The 20178-nt window shown below is 36.8% G+C and overlaps 1 protein-coding gene across 1 annotated transcript in view; it reads right to left on the bottom strand.

Moving 5' to 3' along the window:
* The window catches only part of LOC109377264 (receptor tyrosine-protein kinase erbB-4-like), a gene marked incomplete at its 3' end in the record, with an annotated part of 174193 nt that overhangs the window by 126892 nt on the left and 27123 nt on the right, over window positions 1–20178 (bottom strand). The window lies entirely within an intron of this gene.

Raw genomic sequence — 20178 nt, 5'->3', positions numbered from 1 at the left:
ATGTCTGAATATTGGCAGATCTATAAATGGATAACAGTCTAGGGATTACAGTTTAACCCAAATTCTAACTTTCCATATGGTGCTCCAAATAGGATAATACATATCCTTCTTGGATGACTGTATATATTGAACTCTCTAGTTTTCTCTATATAGATTATTCACAGGAAAACAATTATAATACAATCTGGCTGTCCTCTGACACTGAGCACACTTATAGGTCTTCTCTTCTCTCATGAGAACAGTTCAAGTGTATGTAAGACATATCACCTACACAAAAGATAATCATGAAGGTAAATCTTCTGTAAATGACTTTCGGGTTATCCATGGCACAGTGCTCCCTCTTCATCTGTGCAAATAATTGCGAGTCGATTGTACACACATATAAGGAAAGATAAATAGGAAGACAAATGACTTCCATGAGATTATTATTTTACTCCATTTTATCCCCTTCTGTCGAATAACTCGACAAATTGGAGGGAGTTCAGAGCACTGAAACAAAAATGATAAAGAAAATAAAGTTATCCACTTATGAGAATGAATTAAATGGGCCAGCCCACAGAGTGCATCTGACAGTCATGGGAAAGATACAATGGGCAACGTTTAGTTGTAGCCTGAAATCCTGCAAGAGGAAAGAAATACTTTTCATGGAATAAGGGCAATTTGTCTCTTACTCAGATTCACAGATAAAGACAATAAAAAATTAGAGAAAACACTATTGCCTGAATTAATTGTGAACACATTTGATTTAGACTTTTACTGCAGAAATATTTCTGAAAGACTAAAGAACAAGCTCTCGGGTAAAGATATTAAAAGTTAGAAGATATTAATAAACATCTCAGCAATTTTGAAATTAGATAGACCTAAGGTTTGAATTTTGGCTCTGCCACATACATAATAAATATGAGCGTGGTCAAATGTCCTTATTTGAAAAAGGAGATAATAAATCTAACAATTCACAAACATGTTAAATGAGAAAATAGGCAACCACAGGATGTTTTGAAATATACACAAAATCTTTATATTTTACATATTGCAAATCTAAACTTTTTTTTTAACTAGCATCCCTAATTAGGAGGAAAGATAGTAGAAACATAACGATATCATAGTAATATCTGAGATCATGAAGTCTCAAGTGTGACTACTTCTTCCTCATTTGCAAAATATATGACTTGGTTAATTTATTTAAAATCTGAGTCTCATATTTCTCATTTGTAAAACTGCAGAAGTGCTGTCCAGATCAATATTGAGGCAAATAGATGGGCATACAGTGGATATAGAAAAAACACTTACCTTTCTTAACCTCCTATTTTATCTTTGACCACTTACAATACCTACTTTTATTACCTGTTTGCTTTATTTTCTTTAATGCACATGCGCTCTTGGTGCACATATCTTGACATCATCAGTCTTGACATCCAAACTAAATTTTGGAACATCCTGCTTATGTTTTTTTTCCACCTTCCAGCAGTTTAAAAATTATCAAATAAACAATATATTTGAAATCATTTAAGGTATGAGTGTTATATTAATGAGATTATGTATTATAAGCTTAAGTATTCCTAGATGTGTGTTGTCTTTGTTTCATGAACTCTCAGAGATAAAAGTCTTTATTTTCAAAGCTCCTTCTGTTCAGTAGTGAATACAAATGTGTGAGGAATAAGATCTTTTTTATAATGGATGACAATCAGGCATATCCTCAACCTCTTTCCGCTCACTCCTGACCCTTTCAGCTTGGCACTAGTATCTGGAGCTTGACATCTGACTGAAGAGCAAGGAAATAGACAGCTGGGTTTAGGTCATCTCTTTGCATATTTATTTTTGACAGTTGTAGGTCATCTTCATAAAAAAGATTATAAAGTAATATAAACATATTAAAAATAAAACTGGGAACTTTAAGAGCTGAGATTCCCTCTTCACAGGGAATTTATTTTATTATTGTCTTTTAAAGACTATCATGCCTTAATTTCTTCAGCAAGTTCCTCCTTCACAATAGAAAAACACATCTTCCCCAGCTCACAAAACCCAATGCTTTCCCCACTGTTTGATTTTGTTGAGTTTAAATATTTCTTATAAAAAACATTTTGACTCTCTGGAAAAACAGCCTTTCCAATAAATACAGGTGGGTAAGGGTAGCATGGGCTCTCTCTCAGAGCAGCAGTTTTCCATCTCCGGGAGTAAGTGAGCCATGTTGTTGAAAGAACTGAATGTGGAGGAAGGGAATCTGTTTCGGGTGAGGGTGGATCAATTCCAAAGCATTTTCAGCCACTAGGAACCTCTTAAGGAGACAGAGGGATCTCCTTTGTATTTCTTGAATATTTCTGAGGTCTATTACGTTTCAGGTAATACACCAAATATTAGTAATACACAGAAAGCCAAAATGCACTTCCGGCCATTCAGAATATCCTGACCTACTGAAGGAGAAAAAGGGTAAACAATGCAGAGGAGACTGTAACATCCTGTGATAAGTGTACTGAGGCAGATGTGCACTTGGAGCTATGGCAAAATCAGGAGGTGGCGCTTAGCCCAATGGGGACACACGGAGGGCTCTTATTTCTAACCTTTTCATAATGCAGGCCCCATATCTTTGTGTGTACAAATTTGTACCATTTTAGCTTGTCTCCCTGCTATTTCAATGGTTATTCAAATAGTCCACAAAAGACTAAACTAAATGATGTCATTGCTCTTTACAAAATACAAAAAATTTTAGTTTTCTAGTAATAAAAGCATACATATTCATTGCATAAAATTTGGTAAATAAAGAAAAGACATGGAATAGGAAGAAAAATACATAACCACTTTTAATGTATTTGTGCTATTTTCAGTCCAGTCTTTCTTCTTACTCTTTCTACAAAAAGACAAATAGATAACTGTGATAGGTGTGTGTTAATATATGTATAATGTATGATGCATATGTATATCCATGGTAATACCAATGATTTTATATTCTAAAAATACAGTATCATTATCTAATATTTATACATGTGAAAAAATAATAGTTGTACCTTCCTCATAATCTTCTTGTGATAATTAATGGAGCTTTTACATGTAAAGTATTTAGAACAGTGTCTGAGGTAGACTATAATGCCAATAAGTATAGATGTTCTTAACATTATTGCATTGTCTTCAATATCTGTATATCAGGAACACCTGGTTCCAGAGATAAAAATGAATACAGCATTATTTTTTATGAAAGGTGATAAAGTAAGTATATATTGTGTCTGTCCAGAGCTTCACTTCTAAGAATTTCTCCAGACTTCGCTCTCTTCCCCATATTCTAATGCATTAAACATGATTATGTTGGAGTTGCTGTCACCTGTTCGCTGCTACAAAATCTAGAGGTCAATCAGACACCTTCCATGAAATTAACTCTACAGAAAACTAGAACAAAAAAGCCAGTCCTACTTTGGGTGTCCTCACTGAGAGCTGTAACCATGGGAGTAATTGGCCCCTATGTTTTCCACGATGTAGAAAGAGAAGCAGATGACATCGGTGTGTACAAAGGAAGGTAATAGAGCCAACTCATAGGGAGAAATAGAGATGAGCAAAGGATAGAATATGTAGATGGTCCTCATATTTCTGATTTCCATTTTTCCTGAGGCCTTACTCCTGCTTCCCCTACTCCCCACCAAAAAAAAAAAAAAAAGAGAACGAGAGAGAAATCTCAGGTTTTATGAAATACGCTTATATCAATCTCACAAATTCCCTTTTTGCTTATCTACTTTAGGCCAAACCACTGAATTTTGTGGTTGAAGTAATGAGGACCCATAATAGCTAAATTCCTTGCACAGTACCACACAACTTTCAAGTCACTGGTGTGGAACAGAAAAATAAGATTAATTTGAGTGTACAATCAAGTCTTAATTTTACACAATTTCTAATAAAGTAGTTGCCCTTTGTATCAGACCCGGTAGGAGAAAGGGGGACACGGCTAAAAAAGCAAAGCAACGACCTGACCTTCTCTTCCAAACCCAGAAATGCTGAGAAGTGAGATCATGGATGATGCCGGGAAATCAATCATGAGGAGACTCTTTAAACCTGATGCAAAATACACGGGTGGGTGATATCTTTTCCAAAGACAAGACTTTCAGACTCCAAGAGTCAAACAAAGTGTTCGTTTTCTAAATAAGACTACTGGATGGCCTCCAACAGTCTCAAAGACAGCCTGGACCTTACCACTACCCCTAAGACTGACCCCTTACCACCAGCATTTGTCTCACCTAATCACATCAACTTGTCCCCCCAGGGAAGATGTGTATCTACCAGTGAATGTGTATCAGTGATACAGATTAATGGTACCTTAAAAGGTCGCCTGCTGATTAAGACCACAGCCCTCCACATAGGAAACCTGTCTATAAGCAAGATGCTGATCTCCTACGGTTTTAACACACACACACAAACCTCTTCGAAAGGCCATCACCGAAATACACTTCACTAAATAATGAATGCGCAATATTTGTGCCCTATGCTGCTTAGAGATTAAAAAACATTTCCACAAACAAATAAACCCAGAATGCAAATAATTTTCCTGCCATGAGTAGACTGTATCTATAAATTTATGCAAGCCAATGAATATGATTTACAATAACATTACAAATGTCACCCATTCTAAACCACATTCTATAGCTATAATATTGTCATCAGTCTTTGTTTCCAAACCACATCATCATGGTTCCTGGCACGTAGTAAGTGCTTAACAAATGTTTGGTGAATTAATAAAATCTATTAACAATCCTCTCCCTGCTGGGTTTCTCTGTGACACTTCCAGTAGCTCAGCACTCTACACAGTCCAAACAGCATGAGAGGTGAGAATTTGCACTCTAGTGAAAAGAGTTCTAAACAGGAGGCCAGGAGGTGAGGTTCTTAGTCTGAGATCTGTCTAGACACTTGCATTAACTTTCCTCGTCTATAAAACATGTTTCCTGCACTAAATACTTCTAAGAGCTAAACTGCAATAATAGTCTTTTCTTTTTTTTTTTGAGGACAGAGAAGATACGGACACATTTTAAAGCAGAAAGGGTTAGAATCCTAGCTTTGCCTTTTACTGGTGACCTTGAGCAATATTTTTAACTCTTCCAAACTTCAGTTTCTTCTTTTGCTAAATAAGAATAATAACGCTTACTTTGTAGAACTGTTATGAGAGCCGATGGGAATAATGTGTGTAAAGCACAACACACAATGCCTGTACTTAGAGCTCAACAATTATAATTTGGTATTATTATTCTTACTAGTATTCTTCATTCTGGTTGTCATTATATACCTGCTCTCTTTCTTGAGTGAGGAACAAGTAGAGGTGTCTTATCAAATAAGAATCTTGTGGGAAAAGCCATCAAGGACACTAACCCCTAAAGCTTTAATATATAAAGGACAAACCAAGTAACAACATCAAAGAGTCACTGAACTGTGTAGTCTTTGGACACTTTAATAAACAGCTGCTTTCCATTACAGGTATCATCTTATTTTATAGTAGGACATAACTGAAATTCTAAATCACATTAAAAGAGGCCCGGGATGATTATGTTTATCAAAGAAGGGCATGGATTTTAAAGATTAAACAGCAGTACTAGAAGCACTATTGTGACAGGAGGGCTGGATGGAATAAAGGGTGTCTTCATCTATGTGTCATCCTGGGTACTAACCATCACAAGAATTCTGATAATCACACATGATTACCAGAGGGAACTGAGACTTGGATTTGCTGCCAACTGGCAAATGTCACAGAACTAGTGAATGGCAGAAATGTGACCCAAACCCAAGGGGCTGGCTGAGAGTATCAGGATCCAGTAACCTGCTTCTCTCTGCTAGGTACAGTTTTATCCCAAAAAAAAAACACCATTCCCGGCAAGGAAGCAATAGACATGCTGGTTATGATCAGGAACTTTGGCATCTAATATATGAAAAGGCACACAATTCACAGGAATGACCTAAATGCCTAGCAGAAATTGCTTTAAATATCTGGATTACTAGTAGATTGATTTCAAAATAGCTCATCATGGTCCTTTCCTTGGAAGCAAACATATTTGTTCTAAAACATATTGGCATTTCTTTTCCCATAGTCTTAAAACTGCTTCCAGAAAATAATTAAAAGTGTCAAAATGCTAGGAAAGGAAGTAATCTGCTGTTTCTCTTACTCCCCACCCCCTTTTATTTTTTATAGATCTCCTATCTTTCCTATGGTTGAGGTGAAGAGAGCTTTTCATTTCCTGGTAGGGGGTTGGGGGGGCTGTTCAGAAAATGGTAATGGGGTTGGGATGAAGGGTTTATTTTCTGTGTTTTGTTTCTTAACAAACAAACAAAACTTCCAGTTCTTACAAACGTTTCAAAGCTCAAGTAAGTCTCACTTTTTCAGAAAGCCTTCTCTGAACCCTCCATGCTGCCTCATAGATTTTTCTCTTTCTTATTTTTAAACTTTCATTGCACTTGTCCAGTACACAGAACAGAAAATAACCTAGGAGATCTTCAAATAATTTAAGACCATCACTTTACCTGTGAGGAAACTGGAGTGACTAATATCTTTTTAGTTGCCTTAAATTCTCCAGTTTATTTGTTTATCTGTATACATTTATTAAGCTATTCATTTGATGCAAAGCTCTGGATATGTTAGAGAGAACATGACAAACATGGTTGATATCAACAAAGTAGTAGAGGGGGTTTCATAGAGCATCCTACAAATGTGCCTCTGTTGTTCCACATGTTTTACCAGATTTCTTTATAATTATAATTTCATGCATATGAGTCACAATCATCTCTCTCCCCAACTATCATAATGGTCTCCTTGCTTCACTCCCTCCATGCTTCAGTTCTTTCATAGCAGCAAGAATTATCTTTTTCCAAGCATCAATGCAATTATTTTCCTTTCCTACTAGAAAACCCTAAGGTTTTCTGTCAGTCACGCTATGAATTCCTCACTTGGATCCATTTTTGTCCTCGCCTGCCTCCCCAGCCCCAAGCCAAGCTTCCTCCTGGCTCAGAGCTTTCCTGGGAGCTATTCGAGATTTACAAACAGCTTGCTTCCTCTGGTCATTCAGGTTGCATCCTAAAATGTCACCTGCTGCCAGAGACCTCTCCTGACCCCTCTCTATAATTAGCTAGACCCGTTAAACTGCTATCACTTCCACTGTAATTATTTGCATAGAAATTCTGGCTCTAAAACTTTTTCCTGTTCACATATTTGTTTTTGGTTTCTGTATTTTCTCTGGTCCCTCTCATCTTATCCAAGATTTTGAGTTTCCTATAAGCAGGGATCTGGTATGTTTGGCCAAATAGCATAGCTCGTAGATTGTACGTGCTTAACAAATATCTGTTGCGTGAACCAATGAATAAACCACATTAATTTTTCATAATATATATGCTATATATTACATAATATCATATATTATTTTCATTGTATGTATATGTGTATATATATATGTATATATTTAAAATAGAAAGAAAATGATGAATTGTATACCAAATATATTAATAAGATGCCAACACATTCATACCAGGTTAACTCATTTTTATGAAACTATAGAATAAAGCATTCCCTGATAAATCTATTACTCAATTTTAAATCTAAATGTGTGATTGGTTAGAAAGTCCTTGAAGGTCTTCATTATATTCAAAAACATCAAAATTGAATATTTTCTTTTGGTAAAATCGTTCACTGCCACCACCCACTTAAATGTAAGGGACTGCAATGATTGGTAGATGCCCTTATCACATCTGCATTAACAAATGTATCAGAGGAAATGCTCTGAAATTATTGTTCATTTTACATTGGGTGCTCTTTGACTTTTATCAAATGAGCAATCAGAGTGGTTGTTACACATTATTAGTGACTCAGTTAAGGAAAACAGAAAAAACGAAAAGCAAAAAATAAAACTCAATTGCTCTTTCAAGTACTAAACCTGTTTAATCAAGAATAGAATTATAAAATAAGACCAGTCACCATGTGCTAGTATCAATGTGTGTGAACATTAATTTTTCTAATTGTCATAAAAGGAAAGTGAATATGAAAATAAATTAGAAGATAATAGACAGCTGTATACAAATGTCTTGTCAATTATAATGCTACAACTATATATAATGTCAACTTGCTGTTTTATATTTAAAATAGCCCTATTTTTCTGAGTGATTCTATAAAATACATTTTGTCAATTTGAAATTATATTAAATAAAATGGATATCTGAGTATTTCACTTCATCCTTTGGGGAAGAAAATGTCCCACAAATGTTTAAACAACGTTTAGACTGGTGGTTAGTATGTGAGTTCAGTCTTCCTGGCTGAGCTGCATGTTTTTAAGTACAATAAGTTCCCAACTTATGAACGAGTTCCATTCTGGGAGAACGTTAGTAAATTGAATTTGTTCGTAAGTCCGACAAAGTGAGTCTTATACACCTTTGACACAAATATACAATGTAAAGCCAATGGTTCAACGATTCATATTATAAGAATGAGTGACGTCTACCATCTTTTCGCCTCGGTCGGTCCAATCTCTCAATTATTTTCACTTTTGTTTCCATGGTTATTGCTTTGCACTTCCTAGCAGTCCCCTTCACACCCACCACTGCTTTTCCTCTCGCTTCCGGACATCGTGGGCTCTGACTGAGCCCTGTACTACTATATACTGTCACACTGTACAGTAAGCACACAGCAGCACAACTGTGACAATGTCCGGCAGATACGTGAGCTACTTCTGCAACTTGTTCGCATCTACGAATGTTCATAATGTGAGGTCCATTCGTTTCTGTGAAAGTTCACAACTTGAATGTTCATAAGTCGGGGACTTACTGTATGGGGAATATTTTCTTTACTTTTTGTTCGTTTCATCCACATTACATAGCAGGTGAATCTTATGTAGATTGTGCCTACTGAGCATTTAAATTGTTGTGAAATCTCCTTTGAGAAGAACAAGTTGCTCAGAGCAACCTAGTATGAGATCTGCTTAGAAAACTTCTACAAGGCCTTTACTATGAAGGGCTTATGAAAATGACAGTATAGTGTGAGTGCTGAGTCTATGTCCTTCCTGGTCAGACATGATAGCTCTATTTTCTCCTGTCAGGCTTTTGGAAACCTGTATCAGATGAACAATGACACTCAATTCAGAAGTTGTAGCATCTTAATTTACTTCTCTGAAAATAAACTCTATGAAATCTTCTCTAAGTATTAACGATAACACCCTTCAAAAAACTTAAACAGAATATGATGCAATTTGAAAGGAATATGATTGAAATTTTAAGTTCATTACTTGTAATCACTCTTATTCCATCAGCTGTTAAGATCAATACTATATATCTTGAAACCTCTCTGGCTTGTAACAACTTTAAGAACTCCCCTCCCCTCACACCTAAGTTCAAAATGTCTGCTCTTTTTCAGCCTAGCTCTTCAGTGCTAAAAACGCCACTGTAGCACCCTGGGGCATTAGTGAGAGTGAGCTCAGGCTGGTCTAGCTGAGAGAAGGATCTAATCTTAGAAGTTGGTCTCAGTGCCCTGACTCCTGGAAACTCACTCTCTTGGTCAGTCCTTGAAAGACTGTGACTGGGTGCTCAGTGAGACAAGTTCGCTCCACAGATCTCAATCTTAGATACACATTATAGCCATATTCAGAGTTTAAAAACAAACAACACACTGATACACTGGCCACACCTCCAGATTCTGATGAATTCTTCTGGTGTCTGTCCACTCCAGGTGTTTTATAAAAAGTGTCCCATGAAGGTACAATGTCTCTGCCAGTATCTCCAGGGATTGATAATTAAAATAATGGTTGACTACAAGGTAACACTGATTCTAGGGGTTTTGTTTGTTTCCTCTGTTCCTTTTCTCCACAACCTTTGATGATTGTTAAATTAAATTGCTGCGGTAGCATATGCAATGTTTATTTTCTCTCCCAATTCGCCCAACCCAAATGAATGTCCATCTTATGTGTCTTGGCCACCCCAGCCCTTTTGAGGTGATTGCTTAATCTGCCTTCAAAAGCAGCTACTCAATTCCCAGCATGAGCTCTTAACCAACACTTTCCCCAAAGCCTACAAAGATGTCTGTATCCAAAGTGTATAAGTGTCTAAAACAAGGAAAAGCAGAATATGAAGAATAATTGCTTTTCTTTTCTTTTCTTTGAGGGTGAAAGAGGGCAGATGAAGTGAAAGAGCAAGAAAGAGGTGAAGAAGGTATTGAGAGTGAAAAAGAGATTAATGTTGACCGATGTGGCAGGCACAAATTCTTTCCAAAACTCAAGAATGAAAACCCAGCAATTGCATTTTTTTTTTTTTTGGCAATCAACTGAAGTTATCTTAACCTAAACTTAAGTTATATTTTAAGCACTTTTTTCCACCAGGCAGAAAAACTAAAATCTCAGAAGACTAGGCAATTACCCACATCCCCACTTCATTGACTTTTTGTTAGAGATTCATCTAATTTCCATTCAGCTTGAAGGAACTATCAGGAACTGAGGTGCGGTAAATTTACCTGCAGTATTGTAACAACCCTTCTCCCATTACCACCATCAAATGTACCTGTACATTTTTACGTGCCCCTTGTAGGTACTACCCCAGGTTGAGAACCATAAGACTAGCTGAACAGAGGTATGAACAAGGGATTTAACAACATAGTGGACCCAAACACGTTCAAATGCCAAAACTATTATCCTATCTATTTGTATATGCCTAAGAAAAAAATATAAACCAAAATGATAACAGTGACTAATTGTAGGTTGGGAGAGTGATTTTTTAAAATGTTTTTGCTGTCTTTCTTGCCTATACCTGCTAAATAAACATGATTTACTTTAAAAAGGAAAACAATTTTCAAAACACATTTTAAAAGTTAATGAAGCAAAGCAAAACTTACTAAATGATTCATTCAGCACTCAGGACAATGGTCTCACCCTTTAGTTTTGTAAAGCACATTGTTGTTAAGCAGAGGCTTATTCCTCTCTCTGATTTCTCTTTTTCTAACTGTACGGAGGTTTCACATGTGATGGCCTCTGCAGCTCCACTTCACTTAAGGAACCTTTTTGGCCCTGCAAAAATGATTACAGCTCTAGGTCACAGGTGAAGAGTTATTAGTGATGTCTAATGGGAAACAAATGTCTTCCCTAAATCTGCCTGATTATGATCATTGTGTGTACATAATGTACATGTATTTTGTGAGAAACATGTTAAATGGCTCAATTTAAATGCCATTAAAGAATTGTACGTAGTCATTAGAGTTGTAGAACAAGGATAGACTTTTCACGTAAAATTAAAGTCTTATTTATACATTAGCTATTGCCTTGATTTGTTTAATACTGCTCTTGCTCAGTACTCAGAAAATAAAATTTGGAAACTTAATAAAGAAACACTTTCTGCTCCCTGGAGGCTGGACTGTACCAGTGTTTATATCTTTATTTCATTACAATAAGTTCACATCAACAAAAGCAGGTGAGGCAGGAAGTTGAAGAAAAGCCAGTACAAATTTTCTGAACGCTGAATCTCTTAAAGATTCATGAGTCTGAGAGAAAGTATATTGTTTCCAGAAAGATAATTTTAAAATATATTTAAATATATATAGATTAAAGTAACAGCAATCTGGTCCGTTTACTATTACATTGGGTTGTTGGAAAAGTCATGACATATTTTGTCTATGTTTATCAAAGGTCATTTATTTATATAAAGAATGAAGATCAATCAATGATATATTGCCCGTTTTGTTTGATAACCTTTTGCCATCTTTCAGTGAGCTTCATAATTCCTCGTTCATAGAAGGACCTGTCTTTATTTGCGAAAAACTGAACAAGGTGCTGATTTACAGCCTCATCTGAATTGAACATTATATCACACAAGGAGTTTTGAAGAAAGCTAAACAAGTGCAAGTCTGACAGTGCAAGGTCAGGCAAATATGGTGAGTGTAGCAACACATACCATCCAAGCTCCAATATTTCTTCATGGGTTATCAAACTTGTGTGTGGTCTCGTGTTGTCGCAATGGAACACAACTCCTTTACAATTAACAAGCTTTGGACATTTCTGGATTATGGATTCATTCAAACTGTCCAATTTCCAACAGCACACATTCGAATTGATTATTTGGTTCCTTGGTAGGAGCTCGAAAAACATGACACCTTTAAAATCCCACCACAAAGGGCGGGCCCAGTGGCTCAGTTGATTAAGAGCTCGCTCAAGAGTGGGAGCTCTGAGCAACAGCAGTTCCATTCCTGGCCCGAGCTGAGCAGCTGCTGAGCTGCCAACAGGTGGCAGGATGGCTCAGCTTAAAAAAAAAATCAATCTATATAAAATCCCACCACACTGAGAGCATAACCTTCCTCTGAAGAATGTCTGCTTTTGATGTCATCTGAGGCGAATCATCACATGGGGATTAAGACCATTTGCAGACCACATTGTTGTAAAGAATCCACTTCTTGTCACCAGTTATCAGTTGCTTCAAAAAAGGATCATTTTCCTCACATTTAATGAGCATATTGCAGATGTTTATAAGTGTCATCAAATGAACTTCTTTGAGTTTATGTGAAACCCAAATATTGAGCTTGCTTATGTATCCCAGCTTCTTCAGGTGGTCATGAACATTTGAATGATGGATGTTCAATGTTTCTGCAATCTCTTGTGTCCTGTAACATGGGTTTGACTCGATCAATGCCTTTATTTTGTCGTCATCAACCTCGGGGGACCTCTCTGACCGAGGAGCATCGTTGAGATCAAAATCACCAGCACAGAATTTTGTGAACCATTGTTGGCACTGACGTTCTTGTAGAGCACTGTCACCATAAACTTTACGCAACTTTTCACAAGCTTGACATGCTTCTTTCTTTATGGAAGTAAAACAGTAAAATATGGCAAAAACGCACAGTTTGGTCTTCCATCTTCAACTTATAAAATCTCCAAAACTCAACCAAATCATTCAATTTTTTTAGAATGAAGCTAGAACTGTCAACTGTCAAGTGACATAGCAATAACATAGATGCGAGTGACTCTAGCACTTCCAAAAATGAACTAGTGCCATCTGTCGCAAACATGTGTCATGACTTTTCCGACAGCCCAATATTATATCCCTATATGTCTAACATAATAGATTACACATGTTGAGTTAAGCTTTCTCATGAGTGAAAATAATCTTAAGATGTTGCTGTACAATAAAAGTAGTCATTAGAAAGACAATGGTAAACTCTATTAAGACAATCCTAGCTTATTTAAGATGTTTGATCAGTGCTGTTTGCTCAACTACCAAATATAAAGTTAGGTAGTCTTTCTCCTCTCTTCTTCCATATAGGAAATCCCACCATACTTTATTCTGCTCCAGAAAGCAGGCACCATAACTTTAGCACAGACACTCTCTAAGGATATGTGAGATTATAGCCCAATGGAAAACTATGTCTAGCGAAGGTCTTATATAATAATGAAATAAAAATATAATATTGGATTTTGCTTATCAAGTACTTATCACTGTGCTAAGTACTTTTAAATATAGTAAGTCATTAAAACATTGTAAAAGCCCTAACAGGTGGATATTATTACTATTTTTTTTTACATATAAGTAAAATGAGAGAATAATTGTTCTTCATGCTTGTGGTGAAACATATAAAAAATGAAACTCAGAATATTGTAACCAAATTCATGGGGCCCATCTTGTATCTATAAACTCTGTGGTGAGAGAGAATTATATCTCCAAAAAAATTTACATTGGAGAGGATAACATAAAAGAAATTAAGAGTGAAGACAATAAAGTCATTTGCCTGGGTTTGAATCTTGGCATTGCCATTAATAGCTGTAAAATCTCAATCAAGTTACACATCCTTTTGAGTCTTCTGTGTAAACAAGGGAAATTTCTAATTCTCACCTTGTAGTATAATTAACATAGAGTGCTTAGAACCACATCATATATTCTATAGTCAGTATAGCACTTTAAACATATAAGTATTCACTCTCATTACCATACCATTGTATTGCTTTTATGTAAGAAGTGAGTAGCTATTAGTGACTATGAGGGTGGGTGGGGGGTGGAAATAGATAATTTAATTCTCTGATACATCAGAAAAAAAACGTATATGTATTTCACATATGTATTTCATATTTCATAAGGGGAGAAGACTATGCAAGTTATCACACTGCTACATAATAGTGAGATAACTTGGTCTAATTACCAATTAGCAGCTTAAAAACAAGACACCTTAACCAATAGATGAAACTCTTTGTTAGTGAGATTATAGGCACTTACATCACCATGAATAATCATTAAATTTAAATGAATGAATTGTATGTATTTTACTTTCATTAAAACAGAAGAGAAAATAGTGCTTAAAGCAATATGTGAAATTCTTCAGCACAATTACTAAAATTCTGAAATACTATCTTGTTTCTTTTCAATATAAACACTAAAAATAACATTATTGGGTGAAGATCCAAGATGGCAGAGTAGATAAACACTGTGCCTACTTCCTTCCATTAACACATTAAAATTACAACTAAATTACAGAACAATCAACCTGGAGAACCATCTGAAGCCTAGCCATACAGAACTCCCATAACTAAAAAAATATAAAGAAGCTGCCAGGCCGATACTAGCAGGAGGGGCAGGGAGGTGGAATAGGCCCCAAATAGGCACCATGTGACAGTTGAGAATCAGGAGGGATTTCACAGCTAAGGAGGTTCCCTGAGGAGAAGCTAGAGACCCCTGCCTGACTAGGCTCCCCAGCCAGGAGTACTGGTGCCAGGAAGAGGAGTCCCCACAATGTCTGCTGTGAAAAACAGTGGACATTCCCATCATCCAGGTGGGACAGAAGGCTGCGGAAAACCCAGACATACCCTTAAAGGGCCTGCACACAGACTCACTGGCTCACAGGCACTCAACCTGTGCTCCAGTGGAGGGATGGTGATTAGGGGGTGTACAAGGCATACAGGGGTTAGACTGAGGTGTGTGGTTTCTGGGCAAGGGCTGAAGAATAGTCACCATTTTCCCTGTGAGAAGTCCTCCTCCCATGCAGCCAGCAGGTGGGTGCCATCTTTCTTGTGTTGAGCCCTCCCCACATCACTGCCAAATATGAATCGGAATTGGTCTGGTAAGCTCCACTGGGACCCCACCTCACCCCACCCAACTCCCCAAACACCAGAGGCGTTTTCTCCAGGAGGAGCCAGTCCCATCTGCATTTCACTTTATCTTAGAAAACTATAGGATTCCAGCAGGCCCCTGGTGGGTGGCAACTGGCCTCAGTGTGCTCTGAAACTTTTGCTGAGTAGCTAAAGGCTCACAACTGGCACCAAACCACAATTTACGATAAACTGGTGACCACACTTCTTCCCACTCCAGTGACTCCTTGAGACTCTGCCTCACCCAACTTGCATATTGCAGGAGGCTTTATCAGTGGCCTACTTTAAGAGACCAGGCAGGTGGCAGCAGACCTTCTTGGCACCCTCTGTATAATAAAACTACGTACGGTGTCAGATGGGTACTAGATTTGTTGGGGTGATAGATGGGAGGGGGTTGGGGACAGGGTGAAAAATGTGAAGAGATAAAGAAGTACAAATTGGTAGGTACAAAATAGTCAGGGGGATGCAAAGTAAAGCACAGGTAATATAGTCAATGATATGGTAATAACTATGTATAGTGCCAGGTGGGTACTAGTCAGGGGGATCACTTCTTAAATTATATAAATGTCTAACCATTATGCTGTATATCTTAAATTAATATAAAATTATATTGAATGTCAACTGATATTTAAAAATTAAAAAGAAGGAGGTATAGGGGAATAAGAGGTTCAAAGTTCCAGGTATGAAACAAATAAGTCATGGGGATGTAATGTACAGCATAGGAAATATAGTCAATAATATTGTGATAGTGTGGTACAGTGTCAGATGGTTTCTGGACTTATGGTGATCACATTTTTAGGTATAACAATGTTGGATAACTATAACATACCCCTGAAACTAATATAATATTGTATGCTAGCTATATTTTTTTAAGTTAAAAAAATCTTTAAAAAATGAAACTGCTTTGTGAATCTGTAGGTAAATAGTAGTGGACCCCAATTTTCTCACCAAGCCAAAGTCACAGAAGGAAGTGGGGACACTGTTGTTCTAGGTGAAGAGTTAAAAGATGTAGAACCCTTTCAGTACAGCATGTGGGTTCTCATGGATCTGCATTCAAACCAACCAGAAAAGAAATTTCTGGGGCAACTGGCACATGTGACTGTGGATGCCTAGTTAATCATCAGCCACCTCCCCAAAAACAAACAAACAAACAAAACTCCCTGAAAAGTAGCATCATTGGTAAGAAAGACTGCTTTTGCCCCAGAGTACTCCCAACACCTCACCACATATGTTGTCTTGATTACTGTATTATAAGAATTAGTCTGAGGAAAAAACAGTTGTAAGGCATTTTTTGAGTTCTAATCTGAGGTATTTTTTAAGGTACTGAAAGCAATTGGCATTTGCTTTGTGATGTGGCACCAGCCACATGGAGTTATTAAAAATATTCTGGTGTGTTATTCCTCCACTTATTAAATTGATATTATTAAACTTGATCCTGGCTGATTTGCTATATGGCAAACTTTCTCATGGGATCTATTTCTAAAGAATTTGTAATGGAGGTGACAGACTTTGGATGGGTACATTTCAGAAAGCTCTCCGATTCCAATAAAATCCCCAGAGTTTGCATAAAATCCTACAGAAAACATCCAAGTTGTTTAAACGTTTTGGAATTCAGTGGTAGGGAGATATAAAAAGCAACAGAATATGAATTATTTTGTGATACAAATCATAGAATGGAGAAAAAGGCTTGTGACTCAATTATGCAGTTTTCGTTTGAATCAATGTGTCAGAATGCAGATGATTTATAACTAAATTTCTCAAAAGGAAGTAAGCTTGATATACAATGGACCTAATTTCACAACGAGCAATGAGAGCTATTTCTTACATGTCGTAATATTTTGACACAATTGGAAATATGCAAGGAGAAAGAAAATAGACTACTCTAATTAAAAATGATTTTATGATTTGAAACAACTTTTTTTTATTATTTAAAAATGGAAAATGAGAATTCTGCTTCAGAGCCAGAAGTTCCGGTTTGAGCATGAATTGGAGAGAAAGCATTAAAGAGGTCAGTTAAGAAATTAGTACAGAGAAGGTGAAATGTGAGACACTAGTGATAGGAAAATCCTAGATTTTGAAACTTAGCACACTGATAGCAGCATAGCCTTTATGCAAGTCAAGCTACAAGTTTAAGGGTGAAATAGAAAAAAAATAAGACTAAAAATGGCAAAGAAACTAACGGACATCCTCAGAGAATTTGGTGAAAATATTAATTAACATATCTCATATGTTACAGCATCTGTTGTTCTCATCTGAGTGAAGGAAAAAAAAAGCTTAAAGGGACATTTTGTTCTTCAAAGTAAGTAAAAGTGGTGGGTTACTCTAGGCTTCAGATTTCTTAAAGTTTGTTTCAATGAGTAAGCTGTTGAAACTCACATGGTACACATTTCATTCCTTTTCTAAAATACACTGGCATTTTCACAGTACACATTTTACTATTGCTAGTTGCCAGTTCATAATTTTAGCATTATGTGCAATGAATCTCTGGTTCGAATTATCTGCTTAGCTCTTAGAAAACTAGGGCAACTAATAGGCCAGAGAAGGACCAGAAAATGTGGGATGAAGATGCTGAGATAAATGGGACATTCAGGCAATGGGCATTTACTTGCAAGACTCTATTCAGCTGGAATCTTGTATACTCTGCAATTCAAAAGCATCCTACCATTTTGCCTACCTCCCCTGCATGAATCCTTCCTATTCCTATTTCTCTATTATTATTACATCCAATATCTACTTTCTCCTTTATGTATTAATTTAATGTTTAAAAAAATACACACACACACACACACACACACACACACACACACACACACACACACATATATATATATATATATATATATATATATATATATACACTAATATACAAGAAGTTATTATGGTTGAGGTTTGGACAGTTACATCCTATTTAGACACAGTTTGATGAAGTAATTCAATAAATGTTTGAATATTTGGTGCTCACTGATCAGGCCCTGTGCTAAGCACTGGGATACAGGAACAAAAGACAGATGTGCCCACAAGAAAACCAGTTTAGAGATTGGGGTTGGGGTATGGAGACAAGCAGGAGAATCAACAGTCATAAATTAATTATTGTCATAATGCTTGTAGTGTGCACAGGATGCTACCGAAGAAAAAGAGAAAACAAGTCACTTAAATTTAAGAAGTCTTGGGATATCTGTACGAGGAGGTGACATCTGAGTTGAGTCACTAACTATGGATCTAAAGGAAGATTTTTCTCTTAGTTTTAAAAAGAAATATTTTGGATATGGGCAATTTGTAGGGGGGAAAGGCAATGAGGGACAGACTTGAGAAAACTTCTGCCTTAGATCCTTTAGTTTCTTTAAGAAACACCAATGCGGGCTGGCCGAATGCTCATTGGTTGAGAATTGGCTTGGAAGTGCGAGCTCTGAGCAGCAGGGCCACTGGTTCAGATCCCACATGGGCCAGAGACGCTGCACCCTCTACAGCTAAGATGGTGAACAGCAGCTCGAACTGGAGCTGGGCTGCCGTGAGTCGCTAGTGATGGTGTAGGCTGCAGTGGCACTGCAGTGGGCTGCCATGAGCTACCGTGAGTGGCTGGCATGAGCTATTGTGAGCAGCCGTCCAATGGCCAACAACCGATCTGCCTCACCCAGGAAGAATGCAATGATCACAAAACCAACATGTGCCAGTGAAGCAACGTCCTCCACAACTAGACTGAAAAACAAAAGGACAGCAACTTGTCTGTCCCCTTCTCCAATTCCCCAATGCTGTTCCCTCCCCTAACTCCCCAATAAAATTTAAAACAAACAAAAAAAGAAACACCAATGGGAAAAACAGGATGCTTATCTAAGGCTTATCAGTGTGCTGAAATGTAAAAGTATGCCATTCTGCAGACTTTGATGAGCATGGATTGCTTAACAGACAATTGGAAAATACCTGGACTTTGACCAATAGGCTTCTCTCTTTTTTGATAAAAATATAAAACTACTTCTGAATGGATATACACCAGATTTTAAAGGTATTCCAAAAAATATGCTGGATGTTAATATTTATAAAAGAAAATTAGCATTTGAATTTGAAAAATTCACTCTTATAAGATTGGTGTCCTATAAACAGTTCAAGTAAACAATTAATAACTTTTAGGTTTATCCAGAGATGATATATGAAATAATATAAAAACCAGGGTTGGGGCAGGAAAGCCATGGGCTATGCATGTTAAAGCCACTGCTCAAAGAAATTCTGAGTCATGCAATTCCTCCTGAGCTATAAAAATATAATTTATAGTTTATGGTATTAAATAAGAAGTCACATGCTATATCCTTACAAGAAAATTTATAAGAATAGAGAAGTATCAACACCTTTTCTTCAGCAGTAAAATAACAGCTACCATTCTTTATTTATTGTACAATAGCGACAGCACAATGTGATAAATGTGCCTTTTGAACTACCACCAGTCCAGGTATGCTTTGCCACAGTTTTACTTTGATCATTTTGGTAGTAAGGGGCAATTAATGACACATCTCTGATCCACATGTAACAGGCATAGATATGAAATGATTTCTCTTGAGGTATTATATAAAAGCACATTAGCCTTGCTTACTTACAAAGCCCTACCTATCTAAAAGCTTTAGCTTGGCTCTAGGACAATGCCAATTTATAATTTTACTATCCATTTCAGAAGTCAGCTCTATATACTTTATTTAGGGATTTTTTTTGTTTTGTTTTCAGGATGACTTTATCTAATTAACTTCTTTAAATTCCTCCCATCCTCCCCACCATGTTTTTTCCTGCCAAAATTATCAGTATTAGGGCTAGTGGGGATTAGAAGGGTTATCTACAGTTAGTGAGATATCTGAAGCCTGCTAATTCTATTTTAAAGATAACACTGATTACTCAGATAACCACCTTTATCAAATCAATGTGGGCAGGTGAGAAGATAAATGATAGGTAGGTTGTTGCTTTCAAATAGGTGTTCCACTGAAATTGAATGATTATTTCCATATTAAAGTGAACTGTTGGGAAGGGATTGTGTATCAATCATCTTACAGCCATTACTAAGTATCGGTACACTGTTGTTGGCGTTGGTGGTGTTGGTGGTGGTGGTGGTGGTGTGTGTGTTGTGTTTGTGTTGTGTGTGTGTGTGTGT

The sequence above is a fragment of the Hipposideros armiger genome, unplaced genomic scaffold (genome assembly GCF_001890085.2).
Source record: "Hipposideros armiger isolate ML-2016 unplaced genomic scaffold, ASM189008v1 scaffold_1344, whole genome shotgun sequence".
Taxonomy (NCBI): domain Eukaryota; kingdom Metazoa; phylum Chordata; class Mammalia; order Chiroptera; family Hipposideridae; genus Hipposideros; species Hipposideros armiger.
Note: the sequence above shows the minus strand (reverse complement) of the source record. Positions and strands in the feature narration are given on the sequence as shown.